The sequence below is a fragment of the Bombina bombina genome, chromosome 9, assembly GCF_027579735.1.
Source record: "Bombina bombina isolate aBomBom1 chromosome 9, aBomBom1.pri, whole genome shotgun sequence".
Classification (NCBI taxonomy): Eukaryota; Metazoa; Chordata; class Amphibia; order Anura; family Bombinatoridae; genus Bombina; species Bombina bombina.
This window is the reverse complement of record NC_069507.1, coordinates 219,325,498-219,340,056: the sequence shown is the minus strand read 5'-3', so window position 1 is coordinate 219,340,056 and position 14,559 is coordinate 219,325,498. Positions and strand designations below refer to the sequence as shown.

The 14,559-nt window shown below is 35.6% G+C and overlaps 1 protein-coding gene across 6 annotated transcripts in view; it reads right to left on the bottom strand.

Annotated features, from left to right (window-relative positions):
• The window catches only part of FGFR2 (fibroblast growth factor receptor 2), a 157,447-nt gene extending 143,515 nt beyond the window's left edge, over positions 1–13,932 (bottom strand). For all 6 annotated transcript variants that reach the window (XM_053692646.1, XM_053692649.1, XM_053692647.1 and 3 more), the window contains exon 1: positions 13,480–13,932. The gene's annotated coding sequence lies outside the window, so the exon portion shown is untranslated. The remainder of the gene's footprint in view (positions 1–13,479) is intronic.
• Positions 13,933–14,559: the final 627 nt, after the last annotated feature.

The following is a 14,559-nucleotide window of genomic DNA, read 5'->3' as shown; positions in this document are numbered from 1 at the left end:
CTAACCTGCTGCTGAAAGTCCCATATTCCGGAAGCTAAGTGTTTTAACTCTTTCAATGACAGTTGTGTGGGGTAAAATGATGCTCCCTGTTCGCACCTCGTAAATAAACGTTAACACTTACTCTCCCTCCTGCCTCTAAGGTTCCTTTATGTGGTTTCACCCTTGGAAGAACTGGCCAAATGTCTGCAGCCTCCCCCCTCTCCTCAAGCAGTGGGGGAACTTAACCCTTTCCCTGCACAACAAGATTATGTGCATGAATCTCTTCTCAACCCCATCAATGCTTTGTGAACCTACTATGAGGTCATTTTATTAAACTGTTTGGTGTACCCTGCAAACTGCTCACTACAACACTTTTAATCCCAGATTATATAGCAAACAACATTTATCACCACCTTTAACAAAACACAGAGAACAAATGCATTTATTTCCCCTAAAGTAAGTGACGTGGATCACTAGAATAAAGGATGTTTTTACAGATTATATATTTTATCTTTATTGGAAGGATGTGAGAGTAAGAAAAAAAAGGAAAGAAAAAAAAAGGAGTTCACTGTAACTATGGATCACAATCAGATTATCAGATTTTCAGGCTAAAGGGTGATGTTCCTAAAATTACAAACTTGGTTAATTTCCAACCTGAGGCTTTGCAAGGGGAAGAACAATGCAAAATAATATAGCATTTCTCCACAGCGGATGGACCGACTGTGATAAAAATACAAAATGAGAACTATCACTATCAGCAGCACATTCAATTATATTAATTTAATATCCAATAGGATTAAGGGATTATTTATTCCTTCCGTAGGTTTAGGACCATTTTATTGTCAGGAGCTTTATAAATAAAGACTGTGTTAACCTAAACATCAATATTACTTTCTATTTTAGGCAAGAAAATATTATGCCACATTTTAAATCGATTAGGTGTAGAATAAAGTTACTGGAAAATTTTAGTAGAAATTTAACAGAAATATTGCTAAATAATTAATTGTTTGCAAATTTCAAACAAATTTTCGGTAGCCCATTTCTTGGTATGTGTTTAGATGAGTTTATTTTGCTTCATACTTTAAAGGAACAGTATACACAAATTTTCAGTAGCCCATTTCTTGGTATGTGTTTAGATGAGTTTATTTTGCTTCATACTTTAAAGGAACAGTATACACAAATTTTCATTTAACTGCATGTAATAGACACTACTATAAAAAAAAGAATATGCACAGATACGGATATAAAAATCCAGTATAAAACCTTTTAAAAACTTACTTAGAAGCTCCCAGTTTAGCAATGTTGATGAGGTTATGCAGGGACACCCACTGAAAGGGGCTAAGAGCAGAACTCCCCCCTCCCCTGCATATGAAAAGACCCATTATACAAACAGAAGCAATCAAAAAAGTATGTAGACATCAGTATGCATCTAAAACTTTGAGGCTTGGTTAGGAGCCTGAAAATCAGCACAATGTTATTTAAAAATAAGCAAAACTATGCATTGTTATATAAACACCCCCAGATGGGCTATAGAAATGTATCATCTACAAAACATTTATGCAAAGAAAAATCTGGTGTACAATCTTCCTATAAGTATACCATCTAGTAAATATAGCAATATTAAAGGGACATGAAACCCAAAATGTTTCTCTCACGATTCAGGTAGAGAATACAATTTTAAACAACTTTCCAATGTATTTCTATTATACATTTTGCATCATTCTCTTTGTATCCTTTGTTGAAGAAGCATCAATGCACTACTGGGTGAACCAAATACATGAAGCATATGTGCAGCCACCAATCAGCAACTCCTGAGTCTACATAGGTTTCCTTTTTTAACAAATGATATCAAGAAAACAAAACAAATTAGGTAATAGAAGTAAATTGGAAATGTGTTTAAAATCACATGCTCTATCTGAATTACAAAATAATTAAAATTGGGTTGTATGTCCTTTTAATTAACATGTCCCATGGAATTTCATGGCACAGCTATCAGGGGAACTATTATACAGACACATGCTGCCCATTATATAATAATTACTACATGACTGATAACTTGCTCAATCACGTACTGCTAGAATGTTTTCTATTCATCTGACATAATGGCAGGGAGCAGTACTTATTTTACTGTTGTACCTTTACATCCTTTTACGTGGACCTTTATTACTAAAATTGTGAATTTGCTACAAAATATTTCATCTCAGTAAGCTAGAAAGAGCATCAAATACTAGTACAAGCGTGTTAGTGGCCATCTTTGGTCGCTGTAATGTCAGTAGGTTTGTGTATATGTAGTACAAATTCTGCTGTTTGGGTTTTATTCCTATTTGAAATGACGACAAGACTACCATAGCATAGTTGCCAACATTTAAAAAAAAAAATCCAGGGACACTTTGCAGCAGAGCAAGCAAGCTACTGGAGTATTGACGACCTACTGTTCAACTGCTCCGCCCACTCAGTTCTGCAATCAAAACACACCCATTTGAAAGTAATAGTATAATTTAGACTTATCCATAGTTTATTATACAGATTACAGCACCAAGCTCTTACACCTACCCAGTCTCGGGAACACATTCTGGGCATATGGTTATTTTTACAACACAGCATCAAAATTAGAAAGACAATTAATATGTGAACCCATTCAATAATAATAATAATAATATTCCATTAGGAATGAATTATCTTTAAATAATACACTATATCTATTATATATATATATATATATATATATATATATATATATATATATATATATATATATATATATATATATATATATATATATATATATATATATACATACACACATACATATACATATACATATATACACACACACACACAGACAACAAATGTTGTGCAAAAGTGAAAGAGATTTTCAGGGACATTTCCAGGGACAAAAAAAAAAAAATCCAGGTGCTGTCCCTGGAAATCAGGGACTGTTGGCAACTATGCCATAGCTGCTACCTTTCCTATACCCAGAATCACTGAGCCTTTTATTCCTCAGCTGGGAAAGTTGAAATACTTTGAATATGGGAATTTACTGCAGATGATACCCACAAACAAGACTTTTGAACAACACAAAATTAAGGATTAGCTCAGCACAGGTTTATTGGTATAGAAGGCTGACAGATCTACGGTAATGTTTTCTTTTTCAACACCCTTCGTAATGCAAACCAAGTATGACTCAATCAATGTACTGGACAGGTTTGACAAATTCCAAGAGTCATGGCTCCTAAAAATCTAGTTCTGGCTACTTTATTGTTGGCTTCTATATATACCCCTATACAAAATCATTTCCTGGAGCAGAATGGCTGGTATCCCAGTATTCTGAGTGACTCCTATACCTTAAACTAATTTAAAGAACCTCAGTCTACGATCCTATCATGGTAAGAAACTAGAGACTTCCACACTGTGTGTTAGGACATAATGATACAAACAACATATAGTCCAGAATTAAAAAGGGACAGGAAAACCAACATTTTTCTTTTATGATGCACTCTTGGGAGCTAGCTGAACACATCAATAAGCTATTGATAAAATGTATATATGTACAGCCACCAATCAGCAGCTAGCGCCCAGCTCCTGAGCCAACCTAGGTATGCTTTTCAACATAGGATACCAAGAGAATGAAACAAATTCAATAATAAAAATAAATTGGAAAGTTGTTTGCCAATATAATTGAGAAGCATCACTCATAAGTAAGAGGCAGCAAAGAGGATCCAAAATATTTCAGGCTACAAAAGCTAATTAATATTCAACCACACATATTCCTGACAGATACAGCACTGACATGCAGAGCTTGCCAAATCGTCTTCAGATTTCTTCTTAGACCCAGAAGGCAGTGATTCCTAAATGTTTTTCAAGAATGCACAAGTCCATTTTGCAGCTGAAGCCAAGAGAAAAGGAACTCATGTCCTACAGCTAACATCTGCTGGGGCAACCTCAACACACGGTGCATCTCTACCCATATCACTTCCTACCAACAGCTAAAGAACAAAAGGAAAGTCTCATCTCCAACCAGGGAGCTAGTGTTCACCAGCATCTGACTGTGCTTGGTTCTATTAGCCCTCATCAAGTCGTAGAATTGCAGTCTCAGTCGGATAAAACATGACCTCTCTCAATACAGGTTACATAGTTTGAGCTGTCACTTGTCCAGTATTGTCTTAAATACAATCCACTAGTACAACGCTTGACACATTTTGTAAGAACAAGGCAAGAGTTTTGGTATATAGGTTTATACAGTTCTGGAAACTTTACACTAATATAGCTGTCCGAGGCTAGTAAGAAATTGGATATTATTAGATATTTAATATTTAGATTAGAAAGTAATTTGGTCTCTTGGCTCATAACTTTTTTTTTGTTCCCCCCTAACTAGAAAACTATAGTGATCTTTTTCCACCCCCTGGGAACCAAGATAATCTAAAAATTAGTAGCCAGGAATACAATTCTGGGGTTTATGGCTTCCTAGATTTGCCAAGCATTGCATAACTGAGCTGTAATATTACTGAATTTAAGAATAAATACAATTAGCCCCACATTAGCAACAGGCAGATATACTTCTGTGTTGAGAAAATAGCAAAACTATGCCAAGAAATTCAACAACATGAAAAAGCATTAAACATTTTGTATTTAATGAAATGAAAAAGGTAATTATTTAATCACTCTTGTTACAAAATGTTTTTATTTCATTCTTAAAACAATTAACAAAATATGTATAAAAGAAGAAATAATACCGTTAGGAGTCAGACAGTCTTCTTTTCATACGTCCGGATGCTGATACAAGCCATATCAATTCCAAGAATACTCAAGAGTTGAAACTGCTTAAATTGTTTTTGCTGCAACACATCTGTAAGCTGCCATTGATGTATATTTATTTATAATAGTAAATAAGCCAATGATATTGGGGGCAAGGACTCTCCATCAGCATCCAATAACTGCACAGTTCAACAGTCTTGTGGTCGTATGATTGGTCTGCTGTCAGTAAAGGGGTGTATACCAGCAAGCTACAAAAATTATACATATATTTCACATACACAAATTAGAAATTCAACTCATGCATATATATATTTCTTAAAGTATAAGTAATTAAAAAGGAGCATATTAGCAGTACCAGCTACCAGGAATCACCCAGTAATGTACACATGCATGCTGTCAGGGGATGATTTATAGGAAAACTTCTAATAGGGAAGTAAACAGGTCTTAAAGGGACATGAAACTCAAAAGGTTTCTTTTATGATTCAGATAGAGAATACAATAAAAAAAAAAAAACTTTCCAACTTACTTCTATTACCAAATGTACTTTGTTCTCTTGTTATTCTTTGTTGAAGAGATATCTAGATAGGTAGCTTGCACATGTCTGGGGAACTATAGGAAATCGTGCTGCCATCTGGTGCTCTTGCTAATGTATACACATGCACACTCCCAAACAGCCCTTCCTGCTTTTCAACAAAGAATAAGAATATTAAAAAAATATATATATATTTAAAAAAATATATAGAAGTACATTGGGAAATTGTTTAAAATTGTATGCTCTGTCTGAATTGTGAAACACAAAGTTTGGGTTTATGTCCCATTAATTTCAACAGAAAACTGTCAGGTGGCACAAACTTTTTAATAGAAATGCAGTCAAAGATTAAAAAAAAACAAAACCACTTCTCTCTACTTTGCATTTCTTTTATGAACTTCTTTTCAGAAGTCTGTAACTGCACTGCTGAAACTCACTGCAGTCACTGCCCTTAATTGCAGAATCTTTCCACAGTCAGAAAAGGTTCTGTTTTTTGTCACCCTTCGTATGCCAGCTTTATGTCTGCCACAGAGCAGAGCTGCAGTATAGAGCTGTCAGCTTGCCAGTGATTAATTACACCCAAGCACAGGCTGCTAAAGGCACACACAGCTGAAGTCACACTGACCAACTCACAGATTTCTCTGCTTCTCACTGCTTGTTGGGTTTTGCCAGAATGACTTGGCTTAGCAGATAAATGAGACCAAGGAGATTTATAAGGGAACTTGGCCAAATACCTCCAAAACCAGCAAAAACAGTGACACTGTGGCCCCGACGGGGTGGTCCAGATTAAAAACACAATGTACTTAGTTGTTAAGTGCATCCCTTGTAGCACAAAGTGTGTTAACCATTTTGCCAAAGTTAGTATGAAGAAATAGTTGCAACATCTCTCGCAGGTCTTTTTCTTAAATAGCAGAGGGTCAATGTGCCATCTTTAAATGCCAATCAAATGCCAATATCTTACAATGTAAATATTCCACTCCTAAAATTCACATATTGGGGTCATTGATTTTTGAGATCAACAAATATAACTCCCAATTGCTTTTTTGATGGACAGTTTTAATTTAAAGTGCAGAGCTGTTTTGGAATCTCAAAATTCATATGATTTATGAATACCTAGACCCATTTAACCTGTCTGCTTTAAACCAACAGATTTACTTACAGAGGCAGAACAAAATACAAGGAACTTTAATCGTTTTATATATATATTCTGGTATGTGTTGTTATAACATAGGGTTATTAATATATCCCCTGGCTTCTAAAAATGTTACATTACTAAAATATTTTGGCATTGTTTCCGATAATTCTGTATGTTATGATTCACCTGGGACAATAGATGACTGTCCTAGATTTGCTATTCCATTAGCACCATGCCATCCACAATTAAAATTTAAATGCAAAAAAAAAAAAGCTCTAATTATGGGCTTAAAAAATCTGTTTAAAACTAAAGAAGCCACTAAGAATATTTAGGAGTCAGACAGTGGTATTTGTATATACATTTATGGAGAATAATCAAAAAGGTTAGAAGCTAGAATTCTAGGACCGAGTGGCTCTTAGTCTCCTGGGATGTCTAACCCTAATTCATTGGAACATTTTATTTTATGTCTGGCATCCCTTGCCCAACTATGTTTATACCATAAAAAAGATGTTTAAAAGGGACAGTACACTGTAAAATTGCTTTCCCCTTAATATTTACCAATGACTTGTTATACCAGCTGCAGAGTATAAAATGTATGAAAATTGCATTTGCAGATTTATTTGTGTATATGAAATAGCTGATTTTGTGCTTTGAAACCACAACCTGTCCAAATGGGTTGAGCTTTCAGGTAAAATCTGATTTTATTATTTTATCACTTGTACACACCTGATAGGTCATCTATCCTGAACCCTACTGTGAGTGTAATTTATTCTGCTTACATAGCCTGTCAATAGCCTAGTAAGAATACTACAGCTATTTGAAATGCCAAAATAGAGGCAAAGGAGTTTTTAGTAGTCAATTTAATACATGCCATTTTGGGGTAAACGGTCCCTTTATAAAGACATAGCTAATACCCCCCTCAGAGCCATAGAACACTGCAGCACATATGCAGGACAGAGAAACCAATGTGATATACACACCCAGCAACCACTTAATTACTTTGTCCTGTCATTTCTATTAGAGCAATGTGTGAGGTAGGTGACCGGGAAGAGGTGGGTCATCTCTAAAACATTCTGAGATCTAAGCACCAAATGGATCTTTGTACTAGTTCAGAAAAAACTGCTTTTCTGAAATATCTGTCTCATAACACAGATAAACTGCATTCATCCCCAACTCTGTAACTGTAAATAACAATCACCAAATATACACACAAGTGATTTCATCAGTAATCTATATGCCCTCTACACCTTACTAAATGAATGTGCATTTTATATTCCAAACATGAAACAAAACCAATACACTTATTTCAATCAATTACCTTATTCCTGTCTAGGGAAAATAGTCCCATCTCCATTTTTAACCTACAAATTATGTAGACTGTGTATATATGTAGGATTGTGGCACATATATAGCTAGAGAGCTTAGTTTAAATGGATAAAAAGTGCAAAAAGCTAATGCATATTATTGTACTATTGCTTGCATGCAACTATGTTTTTAATCCTAGCAATGTGGTTAAAAACATAGTTAGATCCAAGCTGCAATGCACTACTGGGAACTAACAACAACACATCCGATGAGCCAATAGCAACAGGCATATATGTAGCCACCAATCACCAGCTAGAGCCAGTGCATTACTGTTGCTGAGGATAAGTTTAAATGCTTTTCAACAAAGGATAAAAATTGGTAATAGAAGTGAATTTAAAAGTATTGTAAAATTATATGCTCTATCTAGATCATGAAAGGTTAATTTTTGGCTTTCATGCTCCGTTTATGATTGTTCACAAGTATTATTACCATAATTTATTTATAAAGCGCCAGCAGATTACAAGTTATGTTTATTAATGGCTTTGCTAAAAATGATTATATGAACCAATGTTGTCCCTTATGGTACAGATCCTTTATCTATAAAGAACATGGTCCAACAGAATACTGTAGTTTAAAGCTTTTGCTACAATGTATCTGTGATTTGATTTATTTATTATGGTGTATTGATTGGATAGTCCAGTCTCCAGCTGGCCCTATGTATATTGGGATTTTGGGGTGGTCAACATAAGGCCAGTAATGTAATTACTTACCGTAATTAAGTTTATCCTTTGGGGTGGGCGGTGTTAGCACCTGGGTATCATTGCTTTATGTTTGTTTGTTTTAATTTCACTTTTAAAGAAAGACCTTAAAAGAACTAAACTAATTTACACTCCCTACACAGCAGTCCATCTATCACACTCCTAAAGCCTCCCCCCTGCTCTGGGTCCTGATCTCCATCAAACACAAAGAGGTGGGGGAGGGAAAGGTATTGGGGGAATTTCAAACTCTCAGTACTGCAAAGAACTATAAACAAAAAGACATGTAGACTTCACACACACACACCCTTCCCCTAATGAGATATGGCAGTTACCACCTATCTCCTAATGAAAGCCATCTTTGTAAACTATTTCACCACAAAACTACTTGATGGGGGGGGGGGGGGGGGCAATGTGTATTTATATATTTTTGGTAGGACATCATATACAGCCAGGGGCAGTGAACATTGTGTGCCCAATATTAGTGATGATGTTGCAAATAAAATATTAAGTTCATATGGTACATTTGTAATTTAAAGGGACATTAAAAAAATCTAGCATATATCCATAATTAAAGCTTTATTGCCGATACATAGCACATATTAATAAGAGAAATGATGTATTAGGCACTAGAATTGCAACCAATGAAACCTGACAGAATGTTGGTAGCCCAAATGTGTGAGTGACACCTTGGGCACTGGTGGCATTGAAACACTACCCTTAATATAAGGTTACAAGAATATGAAATCATCAATAAACCACTGTGCCCAATCTAAAGAATAACCACAAGGTGTGAATATATTTTTATTATAATTAAAAAAAAATGAATAAGCTATTTCCCTATCCCTAAAGATGTAAGTAGTAAGATGTACAGCAGAAAAATGGTTTGGAAAAAGAAGTTATAGCCTGAAATTGAATTAAGGGCGCTAATGCACAGCAAGTAGTCCATGCATAGAACCTTTGCAAAGCAGAGATTTGATGCTGAAACTATATATATTTAGTATAAAATAAGAGCAACTCCTGGAGCCAAATCTTCAATTGTGATCTGACATTTGAACTTGCATAGCTAGAAGGCAAGGCCAGGTATTGAAAGCTGATTCTGAGCAACCAGTAATTCTACATACACCCTTTCATGCACACCCACAGCTCCTGCAACTGTAATTAATACATATATAGTAAAACATTATATAACAGCTAAGTTATACCAACAGAATTGTAACAGAGGTTTCTTGGGGATGCTGTTGGGTTACACAACTAATTTTTTTAGGACAGTCCAAAGATGTGAATACAAATAAACTCACTGAGTTTGTATATTATTAGGTAAGGATGTAACTACTGTGATAAACTCGTTATCTAAACTTAAAGAACTGAGAAAACAAAAGGGAACGAGATTATGGTAAATATCCCTTTGTAGAAACCAAATGGCAGCTAATGACGCAGATGGAATAACCAGTGATCAATAAAATTAAGCCCATATTCAGTAAAAGTATTACATTAGGATCTAACCAGAGTCAATATTTATTTCTGCCCCATAGTGGAGAATATTGCACCTTTATTGTGTTTACGAGATTAGCAAAAATAAGAGACACATTTACAAAGGTAGGTTCCTAATTGCTCAGTGACCTGTGATATAATTAGACACGGTGACTGCACCCATAGGAAAGTCATTGCAGCCCTCAATATACACATGGCTACAAACACCTGCAAGGAAGATAGACAGATTATAAATAGGTTTATAATTTTTTTTATTTTTGTTTCCCCCCCCCCGCCATGATACTTTAGGTGGGTGGGGGGAATTCAAACTTTTTTAAAAAGGGAACTCATATTTAAAAATTAGTTGTACTAAGTCTTACTATGTATTCATATTTCAAGAAAGAAGACTCAGTGTTTCTTCAAATGCACTCTTACTTTATTTTGTGGTGGGCTACATCCAGCTTTTCAGCCCAATATATATATATATATATATATATAAAAGAGCTAGGAAAGGGAGGGCACTCTCAGGATTTATATACATCAAAGTTAGTTTATTGTTTATAACAACAACGTTAGAAAGTCATAAGGATAGGTCGACGTTTCGGCTTACATAGAAGTCTTCATCAAGACAGATGAACAACTCACAACGGCGACTAGCTACACAACACCACCGGCAAAACAGAAAAAAGCTGTTTCTGTGTGAGTTGTTCCTGTCAACCAGTAAGCAACAGATATCTAAGTATTAATTTCTGTTTAACAGCTTTAACGTAAGCTTTTTCATTATATAAACATGTTTAATTGCTGAGTTTTCATAGACCAGATAAAAAAAAAAAAAACAGTAAAAGTCCCTTTAGCACATTCCAATGACAATCCAACTGAAATCCCAATTTGTACAGGATCATCTAAAAAAAAAAACAAAAAAAAAAACAACCTCTTTTCACTGCTTGAGCAAGTGACTTTCTATTCCAGGAATGCCTATTATAAGCACAACCCTTTCATTAAAACAACACCTTACAACTTGTTCCTTTTAACGAGGCCATCACCAATGCACTTTCAAACTCAAGTGAAAAAAGGGGTTTAACTCTTTACTCCCTGGAACCTGCTCTATGCCTACAAGACCGTACAGCTTTCAGTGGTCTTATTTATTTTGTACCTACAAACCCCTATAGAATTTCTGATATTCCTTCCAGGAAGATCTGGCTTCCTCCCTCTGCACCCCTGCCACACAACATTTCTAAAGCTTTGTACAGATCAGAAAATAGACCTAATCTACATTTTAATTGCCATTCCATGGAGGGAGGGGATTGGGAAGAGGCAGCCACATCTCAATAACTACTTAAGCATCAAGATGCTTTATAAACCCTCATTAAAAGTTACAATAGAACCTGAAAGCAACTCCATGCATCCCATACACATCAGTATACAAACCATCAAGGGAGCATTCAACAGAAATGCAATGTGCACTCTCCCAGAATGCAGTATTGTAAATTCTACAGTGGTAAAACCAGGGCTGGAAATTACCTCTGGGGTTCAGTGGAGGAAAGCATGTAGATGACAAACTGGTTCTTTCAAAGTTAGACATTTATAGTGACAACTTCATTTCTGTAAAACAGGGACCATTGCAAATTTGCAAAATCTTAAAGGGATTGTCCAGTCAAATTTTTTTCAAAGATTCAGTTAGAGCACGCAATTTTAAGCAACTTTCTAAATTACTCCTATTATAAATTTTTTTCATTCTTTTGGTATCTTTATTTTAAAAAGCTGGAATGTAAGCTTAGAAGCCGGCCCAAATTTTGTTTAACATCTGGGTAGTGCTTGTTGATTGGATGGCTACATTTAGACACCAATCAGCAAACGCTACCCAGGTGCTGAACCAAAAATGGGCCGGCTTCTAAGCTTACATTCCAGCTTTTTAAAATAAAGATACCAAGAGAACGAAGAAAAATTGATAATAGGAGTAAATTAGAAGGTTGCTTTCCATTGCATGCTTTATCTAAATCAACAATGTTTAATTTTGACTGGACTATTCCTTTAATTGATTGGTATTGCCAGTAAATGTATAATATATCAACTTACTAAATCAGAGGCTGACAATAATTCTAATGATCACTACAGTTTTCATGGTAGGCATCTATTTTTTTATTACTATTAAAAAAGTAATAATATATTAAATTTGTCCATGTTACATATGACATTCAATTTGTATTTTATATATATATATATATAATTATTGGCAACTTGATTAGCCAATATCAAAAATAGTTCTGCAATAATACTACAGTTAAAATGATGGTTTTATTAATAAATTATATCACCAAAATAAAAAAAAATGTTATATGGCCTAAATGGATCACTTATTTAAAGAAATATGCAAATATTTAATTGAAATAATATTCAAATGCATCAGTGATAGTTATTTTGTGTTCTCCAGCATTGTATATGTTTTTAATAAAAAAATAAATGGAAAAAAAAATAAAAACAAAAGTTAGTTCCAAATTCTCTCAGCACCATAAAGATGTGACAGATGAAACCCTTTTGTTGTCCTGTGGCAAAAAGCATTACCGGCCACAGAGACTAAAATGAGTTCAGACTACATATATATTTTACATTCCTAACAGGCCCCAGTGATGACTGAAACACTGTCCCTCACCCCCAGACCATGTAAATCTCTGTCATCAAATGCAGGATAATTTAACTCCTCAATCACCAGGGGACACCACACTAATCAAAGGGTGGCCCCTTTACAGAAGTGTTACAATGTATATTCATAAGTATCTCTAAAAATCAGTTCTATATACTGCAATGCTGATTTACTGTATGAAACAAATTTGGAGTATTCAATTCCTAAATCACATACTGAGTAGGATACACTGCCTCTTAAAAGTTTTCTAACAAATGTATGTGCTCTGTCTTATCTGGATTTTCTACATTAGTGAAACCTGCACAGCTCAAGAGTCCCAAGTTACAAAAAAAAAAAAAAAAAAAATTTGGGAGAGGATCCAGTGAATCACGTTTCAATGACAATAGCCTAATCGCAACACAAGCCTTTAGCTCCATTGTTCTATGATCACTTTGTAGCTGTCTTCACCTCCACCGCCCAAGTGGGATAAACAGACACAGATCCAGGTAAAGTGAATTAACCCACCAGATGCCACACTATGCTGTGTACCCCACTGCCACACAGACTGACGTAATGCTCACTATTCAGCCTTCCACTGCAGGTGAGGGGTTAAAATCTCAATCTGGGGATCAAACTCTATATAATATTTACTATTTAAAAAGCAGGATTTAGAGAGAGAAATAAAAGTTATTTCCGTACCCATTTACAACTAATAAATGTATAGTGCATTTTCTATATGGAAGAATGTGACTAGTAAAGGGTTAACTACATAAACCTTAATCTGGGCCAACGTTTCGCACCTTAAAAGATCATGCAACATTCATCACAGCTGAACGAGAAAACCTGAAATGCTCCTTTGGATTTTTTTGTTCAGTGCCCACAGCTGGGGTTAAGTGGTGCCAGGGAGATATAAACTTGCAGGAATTACCTGGAGAGAGTGGTGTAAATGGATCCCCCTGTCCTGCAGCAGGCGTGTGCCTGGCCAAGCTCTGTGCTGCTCTCTGGGGACAGGTTCCGGGTCCAGTTCCAGCAATGAGAACAAGTGACTCCTCTGTCAGCACCTCCAGGATGGACACCAGGATCCCAGTCCAGTAATCCTCATGCGAAGCCCAGTAAGAAATAGTGAGGTTCCGTAACAACCAGATTCTCCCAATCCAGGGTGAATGAGTGAGGTCAGCGCAAGTTCTGTGTTCTGGGGAAGTTGAAAATAAATCTCTTTAATCTCCCAAAATTTAATTCCAAAGTGTAGGTGAGTACAGAAATCCTAAATACATCTGTCCAAGCATCCCAAACTATAGCAGCACAGTGTGAAAAATACAAATAATCATAGCTGAACTCCAAAAAAGTTTCCAAAGTGAGTAGAGGTGAGGTGCAAGCAGTGCAGATCCCGTGTATGAATAGCAATGAAAACCTTCCATCCCCCATCAGTGTTCACTCCCTTCCTCCTCCCAGAGTCACTCCCTCCTGTCTGAAACCTGACCTAGTATTCCTCCCCTTAACCAATCCTATCTCCTCTCTGCTGGCTTCCACAAGCAAGGCTTTTTTTTTTCTCCTCTCCATCCCTCCCATCTTCATTCCCTCCTTGTTTCTTTCTGTTCCAGATTTTGGCACACATCACTGCTCAGAGGGATGGTTTGTTTGTATTGGAATTACTATGCTATGTGCACTCTCTCCATTCCTCTCTTTTTTTTTTTCCATCTTCCTTCATTCGGTGTTTTTTCTGTACTCTCTGTCTATAGGTGGTGCTTCTGTAACCTTAGCGTAAAATGACGTGCCCTGTGACGTCAGAGCAGCATCTAGGAATGATGTCATTAGTGAACAGTTAACTTTAACTCTAGAGGTAACAGTTAGCACCCCCCAATTTTCATATGTATGAAAAGGGAAAATAAAACAGGTTGACATTTTAATATAAAATATTTAGTATTTCATAACAAAACTTAGAAAAATACTCATTTATTTTGCCCATTTTTTGGGTAATATAGCTCTGAAAGTTGTGTATTTTCTAATT